We start from the raw sequence: 16088 nt of genomic DNA, 5'->3' as shown, positions 1-16088 counted from the left end.
CTCTGGGCATCTTTTGTGATGGGCACCATGCCTCAGGTCTCCAATGCAGGTGTGTGATTCAGGGACTTGGCTCATAGGTCGGCACCGTTCAGTCTGGGCTTGGAGACCAACACCAGCTTTCTCACACAAAGACAGATTCCTTCTGGGCTGCAGGGTTATCCCCCAATTGATACCCAGGAGCACAAACAGAATTTAGATAAGGAGGGGGCCAGGTTACCTGCCGGCTGCTTCAAATTTGAGTAGCATTATGACCCCATGCACCAGGTTGCAACACCACTCATTGGGATTTGACCCTGGTGTCCATAGCAACAGTGAAGAGGCTCTACCATTACGCCCCCTGGCTCTGATCAGGGCTGAAGGGGGTGCGGGGCTGGGCCTCCTGGCCTTCCCCATTGTATCCCTGCTGATACCCAATTCTCCCTTCTTACAGTGACAGGGCTAGAACCTGGAGATCAGACAACTCTTCCTGTTGTCTGACCTATCTCCATCTAGGTTTTCATACTATGCCCATCACCATGGCATCTGAGCATCTTCCAGTGATTGTTGCCTCAAGCAGCCAGTGGGCTAAGTCCCTCCCTCCTTTCCTCAAGGCAGTCAGGTCCACGCAGTATCCACCTGCAGCTCACTTTGTCCACCCTTGAGCCCAAATTCGCTGCTCTGTGGGGGATGCGGGTCACTTCCTGGGGACCAGGCTGGAGATGTCATCTGGGCACCATGTGTGGGAATGGTGGGTTGTGTTCTGCGCAGCAGTGCAGTCTTAGGAAGTGATGGCTCTGCCTCAGGGTGGGATCACAGAACAGATGTAGCTCAGCTCACAGGATTTGCAGAAGCACCAGGCAGAGGGCGCATGGACCTCTCTCATCAACTAAATCCTTCTCTATTTACCGTCCGTCCTGCTCGGGTTCTGACCTGGCAGCCAGTTATTGTGATGATAGTGAAGCAGAGGAGAAATGGAGGATCAATGGCATATTTCAGGAAACAGATTAAAGCAGGGGAGGGAGGCGGAATCCTAGAAACAGCAGCAAGGAGGGAAAGTGTGTGAAGATAGCTCGATTATCAACTGTCTGCAGAGAAGCCTTCAGAACAGACAATGGCCACACGGTGTCACTCAGGGGCTGGGATCCTTGTGGAGGCAGCATTTAATAGCCAGTCACTGAAACAGGCAAGAGGCAGGGATGAAGTGATGAGGGGGGGGTGAGACAGAAATGGGGAGGGGAGGGAAGGGAGAGCCTGGGACGGGTGTGAGAGGCAGAAGCTGTTCTGTCCCCCAGGATCAGTCTGGGATTGGAAAATTCTGCTCCCTCAGCTGCCTCCAGTTACCCTCCCAGCACCCTGATTCTGGCCAGCCTCCCTCTAATGTTTAATGTGGTTGGCCTAAGCGAGTGGCCAGCAGCCTCCTTTTACTGTGCTCGTGCTGCATGACACCGTGATCTCCCTGGGACCCTTGCTCCACACCGACAGCTGCTGAGTTTTATTACAAGGCAAGAGCTATGGGGCAGCCACAGGTGTCTAGTAAAAGTGGCACTTTGACAGTGCTCTCCATGTGTGGGATTCCCAGCGTGCACATGGGCCTCGACATTTGGTGTCCCTTGGCAGGGCTGACAGGGGGAGTGAAGGCATTTAGGAACCACAGAGTAATGAAAGGAAGTGGACCCGGGGTGGGGCCATTTGAAATGACACCTCATTGACTACTATTAGGGTACGTATTGCTGTAGGGCCTACACAGCTCTTCCTGTGGGAATGGGGCGGGGAGCTTCTGTGCCTCTTTTGATGGGATGCAGGGATGCTTAGTGTGCCAGATATCCCGTGGGTAAGTGACATGAGGTCTATTAGGTCGTTCTCAGCTGTGTGGCTAGGGTCCTGCCTGGGTCACACGTGTGGAATGAGTTCTGCTTGGCCTCAGCCTCTCTGAGTAACAGGCTGGCATGAGAACAAAGAGGTTTCAGCACAGTGATGAAGACGGAAAAAAATCAGCCGGGTGTGTTGGCGCCAAGTCTTCTCTTCCTCAGGGGAAAGCCTGTGAAGGGGGCGGAAGCAACTGTGAGTAGAGAGCAGGAAAATGGGTTAGCAGGCAAGTGTCATAGATTGAATATCCCTGCCCACAGACCTGGCATCAGACAGCCTCTAAAACAAGCCCCATTGTGCTCTCTGCCTGCCATCTCCTTTGTGTCCAGCACTGGGTGTTAGGGACCCTTTTAGCATTGCATTCTCCTGGAGGAAGTGGAGGGGGACATGGATGCACAGGGACAGCTGGCTGGCTGGCGCGGATGCATCAGTAAATGATGTCTCCATTATGATGCTGATGTGAGCAGCGCCCGTGCCTACCTCAGGTGCAGCTCTCCGTGCTCTGCCTCACGTACAGAGACGCTGTCTATCCTCCAGCTATTTACGGCTAGCTCATTCTGCACACACTGCACTCGCTAGTGGGTGGTTTCTGTTCCCTGGAGAAAGTCAGGCAGTGTGTTTCATTCAGCTTTATTAACCAGCAGACTGCAGACGTGCACATGCTACAGACACATGTATGCACACACTGACATGCGTGTGCATGTGCAAGGAGTTCTGCTCCACAAGCTCACAGACTGTCCAAGATTTACCACCCACCCCCAATTCCTGCTGTGCTATGATATTGGGTCTGCTGGGTGAGTGGACTTAGCTGGCATGGAAGAGGTCCAGGGAACAGACAGCTTGCAAGAAGGGAGAGGCTTGAGCTGATAAGCTTCCGTTGTCTTGACTCAGACCACCAGACCTTGCTGCTCTGAACACAGGCCTGGGAACTCTTGGGCTCTATTCCTGACTCTGCCATTGAATCGCTGTATGACCTTGGGCAAGTAACTGCTCTTCACTGTGCCTCAATTTCACATTCTGTTCCATGGGGATAATGATCCGGAGAGGGGGTATTATAATGAACAACTGGGAAATCCATGGGGTAATAAGCAGAAGAGGGAGGACTGCTCTGCTGCCATGGAGAAGCACCTGGATGATGGGAATCAAGGGGCTTTGGTTTGTTTCTTCCTACTGAGTGAGATGGGCTGTTGGCTTTGCAATGCTGATAGATCTCTAAGGGTATGTCTACACTATGAAATTAGGTCGATTTTATAGAAGTCAATTTTTAGAAATTGATTTTATACAGTCAATTGCGTATGTCCACACTACGTGCATTAAGTCGGCAGAGTGCATCCTCACTACCATGTCTAGCATTGACTTAATTCAAAAGTTCCCAGAGCTTTTCCTGTGTACCTGGCTAGTGCATCAGAATTCAAAGTACTGTCCAGAGCGGTCACAATGGAGCACTCTGGGATAGCTCCTGGAGGCCAATACCGTCGATTTGCGTCCTCACTACCCCAAATTTGACCCAGCAAAGTCGATTTTAGCGCTACTCCCCTCGCTGGGGAGGAGTACAGAAGTCGATTTTAAGAGCCCTTTAGGTCGACAGAACGGGGTTGGTTGTGTGGACGCATTCATTTTAAATCGACCTAACGTGGCTAAATTCGACCTAACCCCATAGTGTAGACTAGGTAGGGCCGGTGCTACCGTTTAGGCAGCCTAGGCAATCGCCTAGGGCGCCAGGATTATTCGGAGGGTGGCATTTTGCCGGGGGGGCGGCAGGTGGCTCCGGTTGACCTGCGGGTGGTCGGCTGCTTGCGCGACTATGGTGGACCACCCGCAGGCATGACTGCGGCAGCTCCACCGGAGCCACGGACCAATGGACCCTCCGCAGGAATGACTGTGGCAGCTCCACCGGAGCCGCAGGATCAGCGCGGGGGGCGGTGAAGTGGCTGTCCTGCTAGGGTGCGAGAAACCCTAGCGCCGGTCCTGAGGCTAGGCCTAACTTTACCCATGCTGGTCAGCTCAAGGATATGGGGCTTGTAACTGAACCAAGTATACTGCAAAGAGACTGCAAGGGCTCCAAACCAAATGGCCCACAAGCCACTGTTTCCTGCTCCTCATGGAAAGGAGTATCTGCCCTGGTGCATACCAACATGGGAGCACAGAACTGTGTATTTTCCTCATGTCTGAGAGAAAGTGAGAGCCTGGTGAGATGGGAAAGGGCCCTGGAACTGTCACAATTGTCCACTTGTCAGTGGAAAAAGGGCTGAGTTTGTAACTGCCCCCTCCACCCTTCCCTGCAAAAATGCTCCTTGGCCATGTGTAGAATTTGATGGAGAACGGGGAACATACCAGGCTGCTGCATGGGGCTTGGGATGCAAAGATCTGAAATGTTGCCAGCTCTCACAATTTTATTGCGAGTTACCTGCTGGTTGGTGTTCTTTGTAAAGGCCTAGTTCCTGGAGTCATGTGATAGGGGAGACTCTCAGCTGTCACTTAAAAATAAAAAGTGTCTAGCCCACATGGTTGCAGAGAAACACTTGAAACCGTAACCTGGGGTGTCCTGGAGGTGCAGAAGCCAAAGAAAGAAGATCCTAATTTTTGTTTCTTAAACTCTCATGATTTTTAAGCCAGTCTCATGATTTGTGAACACCACAAGGAAGGCAGTACTGGGTCATCTGGCCCATCCAACAAGTGATCCTGCTGGCCTGAAGTGAGTCACTTTTGGAGGGCAATTCCGGGAGAAATTCTATGAAAACCCAGGCTAAGGGTGGCTCCTGGCCATGGAGTGGAGCTCCCTCCCTGTTGTCATTGGGAGGCTGGGTCCCTGCTCTTAGGAACTGAAAAGCAGCCCCAGACCATTTAGCTCAAACACAAAGCAGGGAACAAAGACTCTGGCCAGCTCAGCCCTGGATCCAGAGGAGGAGGCTGGGGCCAGGGAGTGGCGGGGGGGGCGTATGTGGGGGGGGAGGGTGGAATCCGCTAAGGGGGTGTGTGTGGAGGGGTGAAGGGCAGGGGAAGGGGCGCCGGGGCGCCCTGGGATTTGATTGTCTGGTGGGGTGGCATAGCACCCCCGCGGCAGGGAGGTCCCTGGAGGTGCGGGGTGGGGGATGTCCCTGTGCGTGGAGGAAGCAACCTCCCCGCGGAAGGGGGCCGGCCAGGAGGCGAGTTCGCGTTTGCAAACTAGGGGGCAGTGGCCGCCCGATTTTATGAATGGAGAAGCCGCTGGAGGCGGGAGGGAGCTGGCGGAGCATAGGCCGATCCGCAGTTTACATGTCAGGCTGCACGTTGCAGCTCTGTGATCCAACACCCGCCTGCCCTGGCTGCCGCCCAGCGAGTCAGCTGCTTCCGAGCGGCGCGGGAGGCAGCGCACGGGGCAAGCCCCGCTTTAAGGTGCCCTAGCGCAGTTCCCAGCCTCGGGTGCTGGGCACAGATTTTGCCCCCTGCTGCCCAGGTAAGGGCAGAAAGGGCTCAAATTGCTCTGCAGGGGGGTAGAGCTGCAGGGGGGGCAGACTGGGAGCCAGGACTCCTGCAGTCTGTTCCAGCCTCTGCCAGGGGCATGTGTTCTAGTGGTTAGAGCAGGGAGCCAGGACTCCTGGGTTCTATTCCTGATTTTGGCTTCAAGTCACTTAGCCTGTTAGAGTCACAATTTCCCCCTCCAAAAATTGGAGATCAGGCTGCTGAACCACTTTTGTCAAGTGCTTTGAATGTGCTGTGCTAACCTAGAGGACAAGACAGTCTCTGCCCTGTGGACCTTCCATCTGAGTTTTTGCCCTGGGCCACTTTGACTGTCAGGTCTGATTGTGTGTGTATTTTTGTGAGATTTTAAGAGATGTGGGACAAAGTGTTCATGGCTGCCATTTCCTTCTGATGTAAGAATGTAAAAACACCTAGTTTGCTCCCCCACTTCTATGGATTGTGTCAGAACCCCCTGAAACCTCCTCCTGGCTGCCGTTGGGGAGCGACACACGCAAAGGCTGGAATCCCCTGCCCCACTCCCAGGAGTTACAAATCACCCTTTGCGTTGAAAATGGAGAGAAAAAGGAGAACAAACTCCCAGCATTTTGCTGTGGGTGGAGTTGGGTACACAGAATAAATAGTTCAGCACTTTGGAATAATGTTGGAGATTCCAGATTTGGTCATCACATTGGGCCATATACGTGGCAGTGGCTTCCAGTTACTGATGGGATCTTGGGTGGGACGGGGGCGTTAAATCAACATTAGCGGTCCCAAAAGAGAAAAGGTTGTGTGAGTTATGGAAGGGGTTTTATGCCTGATTCAAAGCTCATTGAAGTCAATGGGAAGCTTTGGATTGTTTTCACTGTGGTTTGGATCAGGCCCACAGTCCTGGCAGAATCAGTCTCTCTCCTTTCCCAGCAGGAGGAAAACCTACAGTCACTGGTTTTCCCCCACTTGATTCATGGTGTCATGTGGGGGGTAATATAATAACATTTCTCAGGAGGCAGCTGGCTGAATTGGCAGTTTGAGATTATGAGGCTTCGTTTTCTGTGTCTGGGAGGTTCTGGGGCAAAGAGGCTCTGAGAGGGACCTTCAAGAAGACCCCCAAGAGCAGGACTCTTTGCAGGAGAAAGAGCCTTTTATTTTTCATAAGACCCTTTGTTCTAATTCTTGGACTGCAGCCAGATCACCTTGTGCTGGGATCATGTCAGACAGCATGAGATAAGGCCGAGGAGGAGGCTGAGTCAATGGCACAGATGGGAGACTGCCTTGTAGTAACCCAGGGTGCTATGAAAAGTGGTGGCTAGGTTGCACAAACTGTCAGCAGCAGGTGATTTTTGTAGTGGAGCCGAAGCATCTGTTCTGAGCGCTGAACCGATTTCCCAGCATGGTAGCAGCAGGGGCGGTGTTGTGCTGCAGAAAGTGGTGTTTGTGCCTCAGCTGGTATTCTGCCGTCTGCCTCTGAGTGAGGACCCATCACAATGGCCCAGTATGGGTGTTGGTGGGGAAGGAATTGTCTCAGATGAAACATAAAACTCAGCCCCTGACGATTTGTGGTAATTAAAGGTCCCACTGTACCTTTAGTACAATTTGGACACTATTCTGGGCTTCTGGTTTTAGTCCAATCTGGGTAATTCTAGCTGCCTGATCTAAATTCCATCTGAAGAAGACCTGAAGAAGAGCTCTGTGTAAGCTTGAAAGCTTGTGTCTCTCACCAACAGAAATCAGTCTAATAAAAGATACCACCTCACCCACCGTGTCTCTCTAAATCAGGGGTGGCTCTAGGAATTCTGGCTCCCCAAGCATGGCAGGCAGGCTGCCTTCTGCGGCTTGCCTGTGAATGGTCCGCTGGTCCCGCAGCTTCGGCAGACCCTCCGCAAGCATGCCCACAGGAGGTCCGCTGAAGCCACGGGACCAGCGGACCCTCCGCAGGCAAGCCGCTGAGGGCAGCCTGCCTGCTGCCCTTGCAGAGCTGGCAGAGCGCCCCCCCCCCCCCCCACGGCTTGCCGCCCCAAGTACGCGCTTGGTGTGCTGGGGCCTGGAGCCACCCTTGCTCTAAATTCCACTGAAGTTTCAATTAAAACAGATGTGGAGTGTTACCCGGGGGCATTAAGCAGCTGCTGCATCCCACCCTAGAGGTGGTTGCACTTCAGGGGTGACTTTAGGGATTTATATATCTGGTTTCTAAAATGCTTTGGGATCCTTCAGCCAGAGCAGTGCTTGAGCAAAGCAAAGTGGCATTATTTTTAACAGCGACGTGCCATATACCTGAAGGATGAGACAGGAAAAGCAGAACAAGACCCAACAGTGCCGGAGTTGCCTCAATAATCCCCTTATTGCACTACAGTACCAGCCTGGTGGGGCACATGTTTGGCTAACACCTTCACCTGGCCCATCAGCAATGAAATCCTGACTGGCAAGTTAAAATGAGCTTTTCACTGCTACAAGCCCACTGATCATAAATAATACAAAGTTCTGGAGAGTGCATGGAACAATCCTGGCTGGTCTAGTGGGCCGTTGCCACCTCTAGTTTGTGTTACTCTCTTCTCAGAATGGAAGCGCCAGTTATTTGGCAGAATATTTATTATTGATTTGTGATAGTGCCTCCTTATATGCTATGTGCTTTCCAAACACGTGGCTAGCCCCTATTCTGAGGAGGCACTGAAGCTATTTGGTCTCCATGGATCGGCTCCGGCCACCAATACTGGGAAAGTGACTCCAAAGTACACAGCTCGTTGCCAGACATGTCGCTGCTCCCTGCAATGCCATTCCACCTGGGCCAGCTGATGCTGAAGGGAATATGCTCATGGTGTGACTCTGAGCTGCCGAATGGCACGCATGCTGAGGCTCTGGCCCTGCTTGATGGGGTTTATGGGAAAAGGGTCACAGCATAGTGTTGGCACTCAGGGAATTTGGCAGGGCCATGCTAATGATCAGTAGCTTTGTTCAAATATGCCCACAGCTTTTGGCATCTCTTCACAAAATTCTGAGAAATGAATGAATAATAATAAAACCCAGGGGAGTGGAAACTGGCGGGAGAGGGCCCAAAATATTGCTGCCCTTTTGTCAAGCCATAAAAATACTTCAGGCTGCAAACATCCCCAGTTCTCTTGTACCTCAAACTGGGTTTCTGTAGGTAACAGAGCCTATTCAGCAGGCCTGTACGGCTCATGTATACTGTGCTGTGCTATGCTGCTCACATGTATGCGTGTATTGCTCAACAGGCATGCACTCCTCAGGAGGCACATGCTACTCTATGCCATAAGTGACAGGAAAAACAGACCGATGAATGGCCAGCAGCATTTCCAAGCCGTGGGGTAAGGAAATCAGTAAGCCGTGTTATTGGAATCTTGATCATCTGCTAAAGGTCATGAATCTGGTGAGTGCAAATTGTCCACTTTACGTCCCCTCAAAAACTCAGAGGCCCAGGACCAAAGAAACCAGTGGGAGATCATGGAAGCAGGACATTCTGAGTAGAGGACCCTCTACACTGGACTTTGTTTTCCAAAGGGTCCCATAGAGCCTGAGTTTGTTGGCTTTCAGGCATCGCTTAACATCTCCTCCTCCCGCCCCCATTTTGGATAGCAGATGACAGGGATGGAATGCCCAGACCTGCACGTAAGACACCCCAGTGTAATAATTATGAGCACCCAGCCTTTCTAATGCAATGAACTAATTAGGAGTTGGTTGTCACCGCGGCTGGATTTACCTGGCTTAAATTCTGTAATCGGGTGCTTCTTGTTTCATGTGACAAAATCCTTCAGCTTCCCCAGAGCCTAGGAATAGCAGTGAGGGATCACATGGCTGCCTTGTGTGCCCTCTCGTTGCACTGCACAGTCCCTTGGCAGACACAGACACGCTGCGTCAGGAAACGGATTCCACGTTCTGGGAGGCAGCTGAGGGAGTGGTTCTCTATGGACCGACAGGTGATTCAGTCTCATGATGTGGCAGCAGCAGAGATGTGCTCAAATAAAAACCCTGGCAGTGACTCCAGGCCCCTCTAAGGATGATACTGCCCCTCTCCAGGGAAATAGGAGCTGAACTACTAGAATATCAGGGAGTTTGGCTTCCCCCCAGTGATCTGCTCTGTCACCACACTGAATGGGGAGGTGGGGGTAATTCCCTTGTCTCTAATAGCATCCCCCTGCTCTCACCCCTCAGATTTTGCTAAAGCCTCCCTGTCAGAGAGGACTAATCTCTGGGGCAAATACTTCCACAGCCCCAGTGTCTTGTCTTTGGAATAGACCAAGTGTTTTCTAAGATTTTTCTGGACGACAGTCCCACTGAATGGTCTTCACTCCTAACCCACCCTCATTTCAGATGGCACAATCTGGCCACTGGGCTGTGCCCCCACTTACCTTGATCAATCAGTCCATCAGCCTCACAGAGAGCGCCCATCACAACACATTGTTCATGTTGTTCTAGCCATTCCATCAGCCACCCGCTGGCCAGGCTGTCAGTGGCACTGGACACCCGATTGGCATAGTGCACAGCAGCCCAGAACCTCAGTGATCCGCCAGCCTCAGCCTCCCAAGTAACTGGGATTACAGGTGCGTGCCACCGTGCCTGGTTGTGCCACTGGTACAGGAACAAACTCTAGTGCCCCTAGGATCAGTTGATTTTCCCTCTAGTGCTGCCTCCCTCCTTGGTTAATTGTTCTGAGGAAACAATTTTATTCCAATAGAAAAACCAAATGCATGGAGGTCCCCATTTCTCCTCACTGCAGCACCTGCACCCTGGGGCGTAGGCTTCACAGGTTATGGGGAAAAGTTGTTGTGGCGACATCGTGTAAAAATGTTCCCACAGCACAAGGCAACTTCATCCCATCCCGTTCACTGGGGGTTGTTCATCATCGGCACAGAGTTTAATGCTAAGTGGGCTTCTACGAACCATGCCATGGGTTTGGTGACAAGGATGGAGGAGATGGTAACTCGAGGCTGTCTGTGAGGATGGGGATGTGGCTGTAGTGTATTCCCAGTGTTCCCTCAGTGGCGGAGAATCCTGGGGGAGGTTACACTCAGGGAGAAAACCCTCTGCAGGCGGTCGCGATGACCTGTGATGGCCATGGTGACCAGGAGGGTAGGAGAAGATCTGAGCACAGAGATGAGGGCAACAGGCTGCAGCGGCTGTGAAAGCGTCTAAGAGAAACTGTGCAGCCCACGGGAAAGGAATTAGTGCTCATGTTTACAGAGCATTCATTTAGATTAAACAATATGGCTAATAGCTCCTCAGCTGCGTAGCGCTGGTCACCATGGTTTTAACTGCCTTCTAGGGTACTGCTCACAGAACCAGTGCAGCCGCTGGGTTGGTGTGGGAAGACCTGGCATCAGAAGGGAGGAGGGTGCAGCTGGACGAAGCAGAGGTGCTTGTGGAAAGGCCTTCTGTGCGTCAGACACATTCCTAATAGTTCCTCCTCTCTGGCTTTGCCCGTTGCTAACTATGCTCACACAAACTACAGCAGAGCTCCCAGTCCTCTGTGTAGATTTAGGATGGCCAGTTGCAGTGAGATACTAGGCTGTCTTCCATTCAGACATTATTAGGAGAGCTGGTGTGGGAGGCAGGGGGCTAGGCAGTTCAGGAGCGGGTGGGTCAGAAATGGGATAAAGAGCTTTTCCCTTTCTATTTGTTGGTTCAGATTTGGTTGAGGTTGGTAGTGACTCAGTTCCCAGCTGAGGGCTCTTCCATGGCCCTAGTCTGAAAAGAGTTGGCCAGGTCTCAGTCCCATGTATCTGCATCCCCAAATCTGCCATCACCACCACCAGCCAAGTGGGTCTGCGGCTGATCCCCAGAGTATAGCTGCCTGCTACTGTTCCTAGCTAAGGGTGCCTCCCTCTAGCTCAGCTGGGGCTTTGGAGCTAAAATCTGTGTATTTAGCCAATGGGTTGTTACAACTGGCTCTGTACAATTGCCTCCTCCGTTGGCAGGATCAACCGGGAAGCAAATCATGTAGTGGTGCGTATATATATATTTTTAAAAAACCATTACTGACCCATCCTTGCTGTGTGCAACTGGCAAATATGCTTCCTGACCAGCTTCAGCACACAGCTTTGCCTTGTCAGGAAGGCCATGTATAAATTACAGCTGACATATGAGAAAATGTATGTATTTATTTCTATGAGGCCTATATAAATTGGAACCATCTTCTGCCAAGAAGTGCTGAGTTCAGCTTCCTGATGCAAAGTGGCAGTTACAAGAAAAAAAGACCAGACCACCCACCATCTACAGAGAGACTGATCCAATCCTCAGAGGCTGGGGTGCTCCAGCAGGCAATAACCAGGAACTGGGGGTCCCTTCAGGAGGGAAGTTTGCCCAATGCAATAGCCAATAAAAAAAAAAAAAAGAAAAAAAAAAAGAAAAAGAGAGAGAGAGAACCCGAGGAGCCACCTTAAGAGCTTTCACTCCCTATGACAAATAGGATACATGAGGCGGTTCATATACCATATTCTATAGCCAAGGAAACCTTAACAAAGAGCCACACGCTCTCACGTTTCACTTCAGGCTTCTCCCTGCTGCAGCTGGAGTTGAGTTTTTAAAAATCTTTGTGTCATTCTTTCATCCCTGCTTTGATTCAGCCACAGAGGCGAGGTGATGCCAAGCCAAAAGAATGGGTGTTTAAACAGAACTCGAGATTGACGAGGCAGTGTGCGTGCTGAACAACAAGCCTTTTTACATTTCATATGATCTTATACATGGCTCCATTCAGTATATTTCCCCTCTGTTTTATTTGGATGTACAGAATTAGCCATTCACATCCCCTGGAATTATGTCTCTTAACATTTCCATTTTGAATTCCCTCCATATTTGTTTAGCGTGGGGCTTATTAACTCAGCTATGAAAGCACAGGCTGGGGTCAGATTTTGTGTTGCAGGCTGGAAATGGTCTTTTTATTATTTCTTTATGAGTGCAAAATTTGATTCTGTTGATTATTGTCTGAAGAAATTATCTATCTATCAATTAATATAGATATAAAATTGTTTCAGGTGGGGATAATTTTTGGTAAGCCTAATGAAAAAGGACTTTTTGTAATGGAAAAGTGGTGAGGCTTTAGCCTTAACCTGTGACTAGTTTGTGTGTGTGTTTGTGTGTCTCTATGTGTACACATGTCTGTGTGAGACACAGCACATCTCTGTGCATGCATCTCAGTGTCTTTTTGTCATGGGCTTAGTAGAAACAAATATTTACTGTATTATTTTTAAAGCACCCTAGATGTTTGTGCAAAATTAGAAAACTGACTAAATCAAAACTAGCCTACAGAAAACAGACAAACGCTACTGGACAAAAAGGGAAAGAAATCCTGATAAAGTAACTTCCTCAGAAATCATGAGCCAACATCAGTATCCTGAGCAAACGTGAGAACTTCTTAGCCCAAGTTCCAGACTAGATGGGCGTTGCTACCATCTCAGTTGGCATGTGCTAGGAAGCGGTTGTGTGTGTTCCATGCTGTACTGGGTTATGTGTAATAGCCCTGGAGCTCCGTAGTGATACTCTCTGTGACACCATTTTCCTTGGGGCCCGGGGTAGCTGTGATGGAAACACTTGGTGGATGGATTTCCCTTGTATGTGTCTTTGTCACCAGCCCTACTGCCTCCTGAAACAATCAGTCAACCGTAACAGTCAAAACTGCCCTACTTCACCCCTGCCCAGTGTTGATTGGCAGACACACATTAAGCAGCAAGGGATTTGTGAGTGACGATAATCCATATGGAGAGCTCTTCACCCACATGGGTGGTAAAACAGGGCCCTGCAGCATCTCCTGCGGTGCTTAGCAACACCTCCATATTGGAGAGGTATCTTGGGATGCTTTGTTGTCCTTGAAGAACTCCAGAGGGAGTTCTTGGGGAGCATTCTCTTGGGAATCTTTTAAAAAGCAATAAAAAACAAGAGGGACAAGAGAAACCGGTGTCTTGTCCCTTACTCGCCCTTGTGCCAGAATCTTCTGTTTGTGACATCTCAGCTGGTTGTCTTGGAAATGAGGACAAAGCCACCCAGAGGAAATATGCCCTCAGACGGAGAGCAAGGGTGGGTGAGACTCTGAAGGAGCAATTCTTTGCTTTTTTCCTCCTAATGTCCTTAGACAGGATGCAGACCTCCCTTCTATGGAAGGAGCACAGGCTTGGGAATCAGGGGATGCTGTTGTCTTGCCATGTGACCTTGGTTGGGTGAGTCGCTTCATGTCACTGTGAGGTTCTCATTACACCATACTTAGTATGGCATATCTAGTATGCCAACAGTCAGCCCCCGTTGTCCAACTCACGAAATGATGACACACAATCAAGCAGCAGACTTCAATGGAGATGCCTTCAATCACAGCCCCTGGTGTTAACTTATTGTGCTTGTTTATACCTTTTTCTCTGTGTGTGCATTTAATTACAGGAGAATCTAGCAGTGCTGCTGTGCTTAAAGATCTGTTGGCATTTCCATTAGGAGCCCAGACTGGAGGGGATTATGTAGCTGGAGTGTTTGCAATGAGCCTCAGACAGAGACTTGGCTTAGAGTTTCGGAGCAAATACAAAGGTCTTCAAATGGCTAATGGTAGTTTTGAAAAAGGGAACATTTTTCACACGCTTACTCCCTTCCGTGGGCTTAAGCTGCCTTCCTCTGCTTTAGCAGCAGCAAAAAAATGGAGCAATTCACCCGAGCTATAGCGATGACCCGTGATAATTGCACAGTGATGGGACCACAAACTAAGTCGTGTCCTTTTGCCTTAAGTGAAGTCATGGTCAGAAGTGTGACTAGGTAAAACAGCCCCCTTCACTCACCAGGTGTGCATCTTCTGGGCTTTAGAGTCATATCTGTGACTTTACTTACACTATTACTGTATATTAGAATAAACCTAGGATCCCATTATGGTCGATATTGTAAGAGACAATCCTTGTCCTGAGTAGTTTACAGGGCAGGGGAAAGGAAGGGTTATTATTCTGTTTTAAAGCTGGGGAACTCGGCTGCAGAGAGATTAAGTGACTTTCCCAAGGTCACACAGCAAGGTCAGCGGCAGAACTGGGAATTGAACAAGGTGATCTGAGTGCCAGTCCAGTGCCTCAATCACAAGATCCTCTTGACACGAACAAGTTCACACAATAAGCAAGTTGACAAGCAGGGGAATAGCAAGCAGCAGTATGGAGGTGGTATTACCACTGTATCCAGTACAAGTGCGATCATTGTTGGAATACTGTATCCATAGGGATGTTGATAGATTGGAGAGAGTTCAAAAAAGAGTGATTGGCGAATGATTCAAGGCCTGGAAAACCTGCCTTATGGTGAGTTGTCGTGCTGCTGACAGGATTCTCACTCAGGGAAGGGGCCTGGGGCTGGAGATGTGCTGTGGTCCATCCCCGGGGAGAGGGTGAGCCTCACATAACTCAGCATTGACCCATCCATGCAGCTGAAGGAGAAATGCTGATGGATCCTGTGGAGGATTCTGGGTGGATGATGTAGCCAAGATGTGAGGCTCTGCCAGGAGGGGAGAGAATAAGATGGAAGGAACTTTGGCGCTTGGTCTACTTTGGCCGCAGAGAGACCCTGCAGATGAAGAGCAAATAACTAACCATTCAGTGCTTCTCAGTGTGTCTGCTGCATGTTGCACTATCCTTAATCAGCACAGGTCCGCTGGCACCACCAGCTTTGGCAGCACTGCACCAGGAAATAAGCACTGGGCAAACCCAGGCATAGTCCAAATACACAGGCAAAATGGCTTCTCACTGCCATGAATCAGCGGGCATGAGGGAGAGTGAATTATAACAGCCAGGCTCCCTGCTCCCTCCCATGTCACTTCCCATCAGGGGCCCTAGATCAGCCTCTCTTATTCAGTAATAGCCAGAAAGGAAAGAGCTGGACTACCCCAGCCAGAACAGTTCTGCATCCTTCTCCTAGCCACAGAGCTGGGCAATGCCAGTCCAGCCAATACTGTTTAGAAAGGGAAGCGTTTTCGGCTTAATGCTTCTCTCAGAGGTCATGAGGAGAGGCCTAACTATTCTATGCACTGACCTAGACTAATGCCCTTATCCCGGCATGGTCTCAGGCTGGTACCACAACAGAAACCAGCTTACCACTTGGCATGGCCAACTCTGTAAATGCTGAGATGAGGAGAATGGTGAGAGAACTGCCAGCAGAAACATGCCTGCTGATTCATGGCAGTGAGAAGCCATTTTGCCTGTGTATTTGGGACTATACCTGGGTTTGCCCAGTGGTTATTTCCTGGGGCAGTGCTGCCAAAGCTGGTGGTGCTTTGGTAGTATCTCATGTCAAAATGCCATCAGTACCCAAGCCCTGTCCCTGGGAGTTGAACCTCTTCCTCATCTCCAATACTCCTGCTTTGTTGTTTTCTTGGATTGCCAGAATTCAGCTGCCTTCCCATTAAGGTGACCATTAGAACGCTCTGCTCTGTGACTTGGAGATAGAGGGAGAATGTGCACCTTGCCTGTCTCACCCCTTTTGTTTCTGACATGATATATGGCTCTCCCCACAGTCCTTCCCAAAGAGGAGTACAGCTGATCAAAAAAAAGGTCCCCCCCCCCCCCCGCACAGAAAATGTCAGGTTTTTGGCAAAAAAATTGAAGCTTAAATATTTTGATTCTGTGATGCCTCATGGGCGTTGTACTTCAGGTTTCTTGGGCTCTGATTCTCCTGTGTAGGCCAGGCTCCCTGTCTCCCATGACGCACCTTGGTCTTGCTCTGGCTGATGACAGCTGTTGCCTGACTGCAGCACATGATAGAAAATGAAAAAATCCAGGAGCCCAGCCATAGAGGAGAATGAGAGCACGAAGCCCTTGAACCATAGCTCCTGTGTGGTATTGCAGTGGCAT

Source organism: Chelonoidis abingdonii, chromosome 3 (genome assembly GCF_003597395.2).
Source record: "Chelonoidis abingdonii isolate Lonesome George chromosome 3, CheloAbing_2.0, whole genome shotgun sequence".
Classification (NCBI taxonomy): Eukaryota; Metazoa; Chordata; order Testudines; family Testudinidae; genus Chelonoidis; species Chelonoidis abingdonii.
The sequence above is the reverse complement of the archived record's forward strand: the minus strand, read 5'-3'. Positions refer to the sequence as shown.